Raw genomic sequence first — 11,211 nt, 5'->3', positions numbered from 1 at the left:
CTACAAGAGTAGAAGCAAAGAGAGAAGTTCCAAGTCAAGGTCCTACAATGACAAACGATCTTCTAGTTGTGAGCATAATTCCTACAATTGTGGAAGACCCGGACACTACTCCAATGAGTGTACGGCTCCCTACAAAAGAAGAGAAGATTCACCCAAAAGGAGAAGTAGAAGAGAAGAATCGCCTCCAAGAGAGAGAAGTAGTAGAGATGATTGTTACGAATGAAGAACCTCTCACAGAAGCAAGGATTCGGAAAGGAAGGACAAGTCATCAAGGAGCTACACAAAACGAAGACATCAAGCTCACATTGGTGAATGGGTATCCAGCTCTGACTCCGACCATCACTCCAAGAGAAGTTATCACTCCGACTCGGAATATACTCAGGATGAAGGTGTTGCCGGTCTAGCACTTGTGTTGACCAACTCCTACGACACATTTGATTCAACAAATGAAGGAATTGGAAGATGCTTCACGGCTAAGGGCCCAAAGGTATCACACCCTGAGTATGTTGATTTCAATAGTGATGAAGATGATTTGCTAGGTGATGATGATTTACTTGTTGACAACTCTAGTGATGAAAACTATGATGAACTTGCTATTAATCATGCTAATCAAGATAAAACGAATGGCGATGGTAAGAAGGAGATTGACCGTCTAACTAAAGAACTAAACACTCTTAAGTTAGCTCATGAAACTACCTTGAAAGATCATCGAGAACTTTTAAAGACTCATGAAAAGCTACGCTTTGAAAAGCTCAACCTTGCGCAAGAGCATGGGTTCTTAAAAGCAATCAATGATGATCTTTGCAAGAAAAGTTCTTCTTACATTGCTAAGCGTTTACTCTTGTCTACTTACATGCCACAAGTAAATTCTAGCAGCAAGAGTGTAACACCCCGGATATGACTTTCCCAATTTGTACTCCAACTCTTGCCGTTTTCGGCGTTTAGTTATTTTATTTTCTTGGGTTCGGGTTTTTGTATCCGTGTGTTGTTGTCGTTGTCATGCATCTCATATCATGTCATCATGTGCATTGCATTTGCATACATGTTTCATCTCATGCATTCGAGCATTTTCCCCGTTGTCTGTTTTGCATTCCGGCGCTTCGTTCTCCTCCGGTGGCCATTTCTACCTTTCTTTCGTGTGTGGGGATTAAACATTTCCGGATTGGACCAAGACTTGCCAAGCGGCCTTGGTTTACTACCGGTAGACCGCCTGTCAAGTTTCGTGCCATTTGGACTTCGTTTGATACTCCAACGGTTAACCGAGGGACCGAAAAGGCCTCATGTGTGTTGCAGCCCAACACCCCTCCAATTTGGCCCAAAACCCACCTAAGCCTTCTCCATCATCTAGAGCGTTCGATCACGATCGCATGGCCAAAAACCGCACCTCATTTGGACTCTCCTAGCTCTCCTATGTCTATTTTAAGACCCCCTCCGTTTTCTTCTTCTTCTTCCCCCCGAAACCCTAGATCTGCCACCTCGCACGCGCCGGACAAACTCCCCCGCCGACGGACATTGTCCGCCCGATCCGCCCGGGCCAATCCCGCGAAGCCACGTGGCGCCGCGCGCCCACATCGCCGCACGCACCCGCCGCGGCCCACGCAACCCGTCACCGGCCCTCCCGGCCCGACTCCCGGGCGCCGTTGCCCGCGCAGCCCCTCTCCTCCAATGCTGCCCCCGAGCCGCCTAGCACCACCGCGCCGCCGCCTCCGCCGCTCCGCCGCCGCACCATCGCCGCGCTGCCTCGCCCGCCGCACTGCCTCGCCAGCCGCCGTGCCGCCTCGCCCGCCGCACCCCTCGCCGCCCCTTGGGTCCCGCGCCCGGCCGCGCCTCCCCGGCCCCTCTCGGCCTCTCCCTCCTACTCTGGCGACGAACTCCGGCGAAGCCCCGGCGACGAACCTCGTTTTGCGTGCCCGGGTCAAACCCTAGATCCGGAGGTTAAAAATTCGTCTAAGTCCCCGAATTTCCAGATCCATGTGCTCATGTTCATAGCCTTGTATCTTTGCATCCGTAGCTCCGTTTTTGCCATATAGCATATCAAAATGTTCACCTCAAAGAGTACATCATTTCATTCCATTGCATCATTTTCATTTGAGTTCATCTTGATGCCCGAAATGCTGTCAGAAGAGAGCTACTTGAGATAATTATCAGATCTGCTGCTCCATTTAGCTTTTGTCATTTTTTGCCATGTTTAATGTGTGCATGATATGCCCTGATGCTCTACATATGTTTTGTTAAGGGTTTTGCCATCTTTCCAGAGGTGCAACCCATGTATTTTTGTGATGTGTGTGGTGACTAGCACAAGCTTGCAAAGTGGTGCACTTGGTAATTCTGATTTCAGGGACTTGGCAATTCCACTAAGTCCTTGAGCTGTTTATCTCATATGGCCATATGTTCATGTTGTTTCCTAGTGATCCGTGCCTCTTTTGAGGATGATCAGTAAGGATGTTTTGTTAATCTTGTAGTGCTCTATCCATCCTTGTCTTGTTTGCAATTATGGAGCACCCTAGCTTGAGTCAATCGAGCTCTACTTTTGCTACTTTGTGAATCTGGGCAGATTGTCAACTTGTTTGCAATTTTGCCGATGATGTTGTAGTTGATCCGTGCATGCTATGCTATTGTTCTTATCATGTCTAGCTTGCATTTTGTGTATTCTTGATGTATGTATGCTTATCTTATGATGACTTGCTCCGTATTGAGTGCATCGAGCTCGTAAACATGCCTACTTGATATCTGTTTTCAGCATGCTTCAATTTTCACAAAGTCTGTGATCTGATTATGTTTTGCTATGTTCACATGCTTGCAATTGTATTTTCTGGTCCCTTTTGGCTCAAGGTCACTAAGGGAATTTTGTTAAGCTCTTTAAGTATCTCCATGCCATACTTTACTTTGCCATGTTCAGGTCCGGTATCATGTAGTTTTGTTGCTCCGAAGAGAGCTACTTGATCTGAAATTCCAGACAGGTGTTGATTTCACTAAGTCTAAAATCTGTTTGCCATATGCATTTTTGCCATGCTTGTTTGAACCTGTTAATGGATGAATTGGCCGTAGCTCAGTGCTAGACTTTTGTTAGGCATCATGAATGCATCCCTGCCATGTATTTTGTTGTCATGTTTGGGTGCTATAGCATGTTCATCTCATTGCATTTAGATGCCTACTTGCTGTAAATCGCAGACCGGTGTCATATTTGAATCGCTTGCCATTTCCAAACCGTAACTCCGATTCCGGCGTTCTTTATATCGTTTTCAAGCTATTTCTTCTCTTTTTCCAGTGGCACACTTGGATTTCCAAGTTGGGGCCAGGTTCTTGCATTTCCTGTCACATCTTGCATATGCATCCCGCATCGCATCCCGCACAGCATATCATCTTTGCATCATGTTGTTTGAGTTGCACGTGGTTGATTTGTGTCCTTGTTGCTTGTTTGTCTTGTTTGGGTAGAGCCGGGAGACGAGTTCGCTAACGAGGAGCCCATTGAGTTTGCTTTCGAGGATCCAGTCAACTCTGACAACTGTGCAGGCAAGATGATCATACCCTCGAAATCACTACTATCTTTGTTATGCTAGTTTGCTCGCTCTTTTGCTATGCCAATGCTACGATGCCTACCACTTGCTTTCAAGCCTCCCAAATTGCCATGTCAAACCTCTAACCCACCATGTCCTAGTAAACCGTTGATTGGCTATGTTACCGCTTTGCTCAGCCCCTCTTATAGCGTTGCTAGTTGCAGGTGAAGATTGGAGACCGTTCCTTGTTGGAACATTTATTTACTTGTTGGGATATCATTATATTGCCATGTTATCTTAACGCATCTATATACTTGGTAAAGGGTGGAAGGCTCGGCCTCTCGCCTAGTGTTTTGTTCCACTCTTGCCGCCCTAGTTTCCGTCATATCGGTGTTATGTTCCCGGATTTTGCGTTCCTTACGCGGTTGGGTTATAATGGGAACCCCTTGATAGTTCGCCTTGATTAAAGCTTTTCCAGCAATGCCCAACCTTGGTTTTACCATTTGCCACCTAGCCTCTTTTCCCCTTGGGTTTCCGGAGCCCGAGGGTCATCTTATTTTAAACCCCCCGGGCCAGTGCTCCTCTGAGTGTTGGTCCACCTGTCAGCTGCCGGTGGCCACCAGGGGCAACTTTGGGCTAGCCTACCCATACTTAAGATAATCTGAGTGTGCCCTGAGAACGAGATATGTGCAGCTCCTATCAGGATTTGTTGGCACATTCGGGCGGTGTTGCAGGTCTTGTTTTAACCTATCGAAGTGTCTTGAAGAACCGAGATACTGAGTCTGATCGGAACGTCTTGCGAGGAGGTCTATTCCTTCGTTGACCGTGAGAGCTTGTCATGGGCTAAGTTGGGACTCCCCTGCAGGGTTTTGAACTTTCAAAAGCCATGCCCGCGGTTATGGGCAGATGGGAATTTGTTAATGTCCGGTTGTAGATAACTTGAACCTTAACTTAATTAAAATGAATCAACCGAGTGTGTTACCGTGATGGCCTCTTCTCGGCGGAGTCCGGGAAGTGGACACGGTGTTGGAGTAATGTTTGCGCAGGTTGTCCTCTAGTTTCTCGCTCGCGCTTTGCCTCCTCTTCTCGCTCTCTTTTGCGAATAAGTTAGCCACCATATTTGCTAGTCGCTTGCTGCAGCTCCACATATATTTACCTTGCCATACCTATAAGCTTAAATAGTCTTGATCGCGAGGGTGCGAGATTGCTGAGTCCCTGTGGCTCATAGATTACTATTACACCAGATGCAGGGCCTGATGATTCTGCTCCAGGAGACGCACTCGAGCTCAAGTGGGAGTTTGACGAAGACTCTCAACGTTACTATGTTTCCTTTCCTGATGATCAGTAGTGGTGCCCAGTTGGGGGTGATCGGGACCGTGTCGCTTGTTGGGTTATCTTTTATTTTGGCGCCGTAGTCGGGCCATGAGTGTTTGGTTGATGTAATGTTATTTATGTACTTGATTGACGTGGCGAGTGTAAGACAACTATGTTATCTCCCCTTTTATTATCTATATTACATGGGATGTTGTGAAGATCACCTAACTTGCGACATATGCCTTCAATGCGATTATGCCTCTAAGTCGTGCCTCGACACGTGGGAGATATAGTCGCATCGAGGGTGTTACAAGTTGGTAATCAGAGCCTTCCCCGACCTTAGGAGCCCCATTGCTTGATCGTTTTTAGCGGCCGAGTTGTGTCTAGAAAAATGTTTTGAGTCATTTAGGAATTATATATCGAGAGTTTAGGAATTCTTTTTACTTCCCAGTCTCCTCATCGCTCTGGTAAGGCATCCTGACGTAGAGTTTTGACTCTTCTCTTCTCAAATTTCACTAAAAAAATTTAGGATCACGCGGGTATCTTGGAATCGTTCCGATGGTTTTATGATGAGAACATTGTCTTGGTGCCTCCTGTCAGGGGTTTAGTGGAAGTGTCCCGGGGAGTTGAGCTCTGAGGTGTTGTCGTCATAATTTTATCGTTGCAGTTCTGGAATACCTGAGTTTAGTACGCCGACATCGAAAATCTCTTTTATGCAGTTCGTTGGTGAGATAACCTCGACGCCACCCAGTACTGGGGCGGGAGTTCGGGAGTATCGCCATAACTTGTATAACGGATGCTTTTCGAAGGTTGAGGTAGATGGTTTCCGAAGGTTTTGTTGGTTATGTGTTGAAGGATGGATACAGCTGGATGTAGGATTTGCTAGATTTGGGTGAGATATTATGCTTCCCCTGTATCCCCAACACCTGATTGCATAACCGGAAAGGTTCGGGAGTTTCATAGGTGGGAATTCTAGTAGCTCTAGTTCTTCTTCCACGGATATTGGTTTGAGATTGGGATTTCTTACCGATTATTCGTTCTTGATCCGTACCTTGTTGATTTATTTCTCTACCTTAATTCTAAGTGGCTTCTCAATTATGGATATGTGACCATTTCAAGAGGAATGCATTCGTTCGTTTTGTTCGGATGTGAAGACTATATGTTGCAATTTTCATTCCGTTGGATTCAGCTTCAATATTTGTCTATCAATGTGCTAATGGATGTCAACCTCTTCAGGATGGCTCCTCCAACGCGCACGACTCCGAATCCTAATCCGCCACCACCTCCCCCTCCTCCGGAGGCATGGCAAGCTGTGATGGCCGCAACCAATGCAAACACACAGTTGATCATGCAAATTCTCCAAGAGCGCAATCAAGGCAACCAAGGGAACCAAGGCAACAATCAGAATCACTTTGCTACACTCAACCAGTTCCTTGCTAATGGGCCAAAGACTTTCAGCAATTGTGTTGAGGCAACCGATGCTGACGATTGGCTTGTGGATCTGTGCAAGCATTTCGAGTGCAGTAACGTCAGGCCTGAGGACTTTGTTAAGTTCGCTTCCTTCCAACTCAAAGATCAAGCTGCAGAATGGTTCCAGCAGTACAAGGACTCCAGAGGTGGACGTGTTATCACTTGGGATGAATTCCGTCGAGATTTCCGAGCTCATCATATTCCCCAGAGCGTGGTTGAAAGCAAGCGTGAGGAATTCCGCAACCTGAAGCAAGGCTCTTTGTCTGTCTATGACTACAACAAGTTGTTTCAGAAGCTCGCCCGCTTTGCTAAGCAGGACGTGCCTGATGAGAAGAGCATGATATACCAGTTCAGGGGTGGTCTCAGAGAAGAAATTCAGCTAGCTCTTGTTCTCTTTGAGCCCTTGAGGTACGATGAGTTCTACAACATGGCACTGAAGCAAGAGGCTGCTCAGTTGAGGTGTGATGCTTCCAAGAAGCGAGTCAGAGATGTTAGTCCTTCTTCCTCTACTCAAGTGGCCAAGCAGCAAAAGTATTGGCTTCCTCCTCCTCCGTTCCGTCAGCCGTATCAGCAGAAGAGCAAAGGTGGTATTGGTTCTTCCCACCCACCCAACCCTGACTTTCAAAACAAGACTTCGTCTCAAGCTCCAAGATCGAGTGCTCCATATCACTGTCCGCTTTCAGAGGTCACGTGCAACAAGTGCCAACAGAAGGGCCACTATGCCAACAAGTGTTTCAACCGGAGGCATCTTCCTCCTCCTCCTCCTGTTAGATCGGCAAGTACAGTTGTGGTCAAGCATAAACCCAAGCACGCCAAGGTCAACTTGATGAATGCAGCTCAGGCAGAGGATTCATCAGATGTCATCATGGGTAACCTTCCAGTTAACGATAATCCTGCAAAAGTTCTTTTTGACACGGGTGCATTGCATTGTTTCATCTCAAGACCGTTTTCATCTAATCATGGTTTGGCTTTGCAAATTTTGCCTAGTCCATTAGCAGTTGTATCTCCCGGTAGGCGCATGCATGCTAACTCCATTGCTCCGGATGTTACTATCACTTTGGGAGACTACAAGTTTCTATCTTCTCCTACGGTTCTTGGTGACTCGGATATTGATCTTATTCTCGGAATGGATTGGCTTTCTAAGCACAAGGCTAAGCTTGATTGTGCAGCCAGGCAGATTCAATTGACTCATTCGTCTGAGGATGTAATTGTCTTTGCCGCTCGTGATGATACTATCCGTCTGTTTTCTCTCAATGAGAAGGGTGAACTGGATGCTATCTCGCAAATTCCAGTCATTTGCGAATATCAAGACGTCTTTCTAGAAGAGCTTCCAGGAATGCCTCCGCACCGGCCAGTTGAATTCGTTATTGATCTTGAGCCCGACATAGAACCTATGTGCAAGCGTCCTTACAAGCTCGGACCTGAAGGGTTGAAGGAGATAAAGAGCAACTCGATATTCAAGAGAAAATGGGTCTCATTCGGCCTAGTTCTTGTCCGTGGGGTTGTGGTGTTCTTTTTGTGAAGAAGAAGGATGGAACGGACCGGCTTTGTGTTGATTACCGTCCATTGAACAAGAAGACCATCAAGAACAAATACCCACTTCCCAACATCAATGAGCTGTTCGAACAACTCAAAGGTGCCCAAGTATTCTCCAAGCTTGATCTCCGTATGGGTTATCATCAGATTCGAATCCGTGAGCAAGATATTCCCAAGACGGTTTTCAGGACAAGCTATGGTTCATATGAATACACTGTCATGTCTTTTGGCCTCGTCAACGCTCCTCCGACGTTCTCTCGCATGATGAACTTCATCTTCAACGCCTACACCAATGACTTCGTTTTGGTCTATCTCGACGACATTCTGGTTTTCTCCAAGAACAAGGAAGATCATGCCAAGCACTTGCGTTTGGTGCTCGATAAGCTCAGGGAACATGAGTTCTACGCCAAGTTCTCCAAGTGCGAATTTTGGCTCAATGAGGTTCTTTATCTTGGTCATATCATCTCTGCCAAGGGCATTGCCGTGAATCCTGAGAAGGTGTCTGCAATTGTGAATTGGGAACCTCCTCGGAATGTGAAGCAACTCCGTAGCTTCCTCGGTCTCGCAAGCTATTGCCGAAGATTCGTTGAAAAATTTTCTAAGATCACGAAGCCTCTCTCTAATCTCCTCCAGAAGCACATCAAGTACGTTTGGTCTCGGGAGTGTGACATTGCTTTCAACACCTTGAAAGAGAAATTGATCACTGCTCCAGTTCTAACTCCGCCTGATGAATCCAAACCGTACGAGGTCTTTTGTGATGCCTCTCTCCAAGGTCTTGGCGCAGTATTGATGCAAGAGAAGAAAGTTGTTGCTTATACCTCTCGCCAGTTGAAGCCCAATGAGAAGAACTACCCCACTCATGATCTCGAGTTGGCGGCAGTTGTGCATGCTCTTTTGACTTGGAGACATCTCTTATTGGGAAGAAAAGTGGACATTTTCACTGATCACAAGAGTCTCAAGTACATCTTCACTCAGCCTAATCTCAACCTCAGGAAAACTCGATGGGTCAAAATGATTCAAGAGTATAATCCGAGTATCGAGTATACTCCAGGCAAGGCCAATGTGATTGCTGACGCATTGAGCAGAAAGGCTTATTGCAACAGTCTGATTCTTAAGCCTTATCAACCCGAGCTTTGTGAAGCTTTCCGCAAACTTAATCTGCAAGTTGTTCCTCAAGGTTTCCTCGCCAACCTTCAAGTCTCTCCTACCTTGGAAGACCAGATTCGCCAAGCCCAGCTTCTTGATGCTATGGTGAAAAAGGTGAAGATTGGGATTGCCAAGAGTCAACCCAAGTACAAGTGCTACCGCCTTGATGACAAGGATACTCTCTTCTTCGAGGATCGTATTGTTGTGCCCAAAGGTGAACTTCGTAAAGTGATCATGAACGAGGCTCACAATTCTCTCCTCTCCATCCACCCTGGGAGCACGAAGATGTATCAGGACCTCAAGCAGGCTTATTGGTGGACCCGAATGAAGCGCGAGATTGCTCAATTCGTGAATGAATATGATGTCTGCAGAAGAGTGAAGGCAGAACACCAAAGGCCAGCTGGTCTCCTCGATTGGGTTTCCAAAGTCCAAACGTGGCAATGATGCTATATTCATTGTCATCGACAAACTCACCAAAGTGGCTCATTTTCTGCCTATCAAAGAGTCGATCACTGCAGCTCAATTGGCGGAACTCTATACCTCTCAGATTGTCTCTCTGCACGGTATTCCACAAGTGATCTCTTCAGACCGTGGCAGCATCTTTACCTCAAAGTTTTGGGATTCTTTTTAGAAGGCCATGGGCACCAACATCCGCTTCAGCACAGCTTTCCATCCTCAAACTAGCGGTCAAGTCGAGCGTGTCAACCAGATTCTTGAAGATATGCTCAGGGCTTGTGTGATCTCCTTCGGCATGAAGTGGGAGGATTGTCTTCCTTATGCTGAATTCTCCTACAACAACAGTTTTCAAGCAAGTTCGGGCAAGGCCCCATTCGAAATTCTTTATGGCAGGAAGTGTCGTACCCCTCTCAACTGGTCTGAAACCGGTGAACGTCAGCTTTTGGGTAATGACTTAATCACAGAGGCAGAGGAAATGTGCAAAGTCATTCGTGATAACCTCAAAGCAGCCCAATCCCACCAGAAGAGCTACTATGATAGTAAGCATCGTGATTTGGCTTTCGAGATCGGAGATCATGTTTACCTCCGCGTCTCTCCTTTGAAAGGTACTCGTCGCTTCGGTATCAAAGGGAAGCTTGCCCCTAGATACCTGGGACCTTTCAAGATTGTCAGCAAGAGATGCAACCTCGCCTATCAACTCGAGCTTCCTTCAAACTTTGCAAATGTTCATGATGTGTTCCATGTCTCTCAGCTTCGAAAGTGCTTCAACACTCCTGACCGCACCGTCAACTTCGAGGACATTGAGCTCCAAGAAGATCTCTCCTATCGTGAGCACCCAGTTGCTAATCTTGAAGAGACTGGACGCAAGACTCGCAACAAGTCAATCAAATTTCTCAAAGTCAAGTGGTCACACCATTCCGACCGTGAAGCTACCTGGGAACGCGAGGATCACCTCCGTTCTGAGTACCCGGCGTTCTTTCTGTCCTAGATCTCGGGACGAGATCCTTTCGTAGTGGTGGAGTGTTGTAACACCCCGGATATGACTTTCCCAATTTGTACTCCAACTCTTGCCGTTTCCGGCATTTAGTTATTTTATTTTCTCGGGTTCGGGTTTTTGTCTCCGTGTGTTGTTGTCGTTGTCATGCATCTCATATCATGTCATCATGTGCATTGCATTTTCATACGTGTTTCATCTCATGCATTCAAGCATTTTCCCCGTTGTCCGTTTTGCATTCCGGCGCTTCGTTCTCCTCCCGTGGACATTTCTACCTTTCTTTCGTGTGTGGGGATTAAACATTTCCGGATTGGACCGAGACTTGCCAAGCGGCCTTGGTTTACTACCGGTAGACCGCCTGTCAAGTTTCGTGCCATTTGGACTTCGTTTGATACTCCAACGGTTAATCGAGGGACCGAAAAGGCCTCGTGTGTGTTGCAGCCCAACACCCCTCCAATTTGGCCCAAAACCCACCTAAGCCTTCTCCATCATCTAGAGCGTTCGATAACGATCGCGTGGCCGAAAACCGCACCTCATTTGGACTCTCCTAGCTCCTCCTATGTCTATTTAAAGACCCCCTCCGTTTTCTTCTTCTTCTTCCCCCCGAAACCCTAGATCCGCCACCTCGCGTGCGCCGGACAAACTCCCCCGCCAACGGACATTGTCCGCCCGATCCGCCCAGGCCAATCCCATGAAGCCACGTGGCGCCACGCGCCCACATCGCCGCCCGCACCCACCGCGGCCCGCGCAGCCCGTCACCGGCCCTCCCGGCCCGACTCCCGGGCTCCGCCGCCCATG

Source organism: Triticum aestivum, chromosome 1A, assembly GCF_018294505.1.
Source record: "Triticum aestivum cultivar Chinese Spring chromosome 1A, IWGSC CS RefSeq v2.1, whole genome shotgun sequence".
Taxonomy (NCBI): Eukaryota; Viridiplantae; Streptophyta; class Magnoliopsida; order Poales; family Poaceae; genus Triticum; species Triticum aestivum.
Note: the sequence above shows the minus strand (reverse complement) of the source record.